The sequence below is a fragment of the Suricata suricatta genome, chromosome 15, assembly GCF_006229205.1.
Source record: "Suricata suricatta isolate VVHF042 chromosome 15, meerkat_22Aug2017_6uvM2_HiC, whole genome shotgun sequence".
In the NCBI taxonomy this organism is placed as follows: Eukaryota; Metazoa; Chordata; class Mammalia; order Carnivora; family Herpestidae; genus Suricata; species Suricata suricatta.
The window spans coordinates 50,479,621-50,481,136 of NC_043714.1; the positions used below are offsets into that span (position 1 = coordinate 50,479,621).

Here is a 1,516-nt window from a genome sequence, read left to right on the forward strand (position 1 = left end):
TTTTTATGTTTTTATTTATTATTGAGACAGAGAGAACCAGAGCGTGAATGGAGGAGGGGCAGAGAGAGAGAGAGAGGCACCGAATCTGAAGCAGGCTCCAGGCTCTGAGCTGTCAGCACAGAGCCCTATGTGAGACTCGAACCCACAAACCACAAGATCATGTCCTGAGCCTAAGCCAGATGCTTAACTGACTGAGCCACCCGAGTGCCCTGAGCACTTTTTTTTTTTTTTTAATACGTGGTCAGGCTTATTCTACCTTCTCTCAACATTGACACCAAAAGAATCAAAAGCAGCTAATGAGGAGCTAACACCTAAGGATTAATCTAGTGATTCCGGTCACATTCCAGGAGGGATACTCATGTTACTGGATTTGGGTGATAAATGATTTATTCTTCTTTCCCTGATTTAGATAACAAATGGAGTAGGAGGAGGGTACACTTTCTGATGGCCGTTCCCTCAGCACATTCCTGGCTTTTTTCTGGGCAAAGGAGGCCGCCACACTGGAAGAGGCAGGAGTATCCCTTGTGAAATATGGCACACAGTGCTTGGCGCTGCAGTCATCGAACTGGGTTTCACTTCTATTTGCTTCCTTGTTTTTTCATTGGAGGAAGATCCTCAAGGATAATCAAAGGTAATTTATCAAGGGGCCTGGTAACTTTCTTGGATATTTCATCCATGTTCTCATCCTCATTTTCAATGCTGGCAACATTGTTTCTCTCTGTACCCACAGCACTCCTCTGTGGACCCACCCAGACTGAGTTCCTTTGGCAAACCTAGATGGATGTACCCGATGCAGCTCTTCTCACAGGCTTTCAGCACATCAGGATCGACTCTCTGAAATTTACTGACACAGATGCATTGGTAGGCTTGTCCTTTTAATGGTTTTTCTGGATCCTGGTGATGTTGTATCTTTCTTGAAGTTTAAGAGTCAATTTCTCAGCAAATCTGTCAACTGCTTCTTTTTTCAATTAACCATGTTTTCCAACTACCCTTGTAAGAAAGAAGACAACAGCAACACTCTTGTTCATCCTCCCTGCCTCCGCGGCTCTGAGTTGGCAGCGGGACAGTCTCTGGAATGGTAACTCAGGACCCCACCTCTGCATGGCAGTCTAGTCCGGGAATATTCAAACTGTCCAGTACACTAATTTTATATGCTTGATAAAGATTATTGGAAAAGATATTATTGAAATTTGTTGCATTTTAAATAGTTCTCTTTAAATGATAGGTTTATTGGGGTGCCTGGGTGGCTCAGTTGTTGAGCTTCCTACTTCTACTCGGGTCATGATATCGCATTTCATGAGTTCGAGCCCTGCATTGAGCTCTGTGCTGACAGCTCAGGCCTGGAGTCTGCTTCAGATTCCGTGTCTCGCCACCCCACTTCCCTTCTCTGCTCACACTGTGTCTCCCTCTGTCTCTTAAAAAATGAATAAACATTTAAAAAACTAAAAAATAAATTATAATATTTATCAAGTGGTAAGCTGGGAGTTGTTTTCTTGTTATTTATAAGGTATCTCAA

General features: G+C 43.2%; 1 pseudogene; it reads right to left on the reverse strand.

Annotated features, from left to right (window-relative positions):
* Positions 1–293: 293 nt before the first annotated feature.
* LOC115278838 lies at positions 294–1,103 on the reverse strand (annotated as a pseudogene).
* Positions 1,104–1,516: the final 413 nt, after the last annotated feature.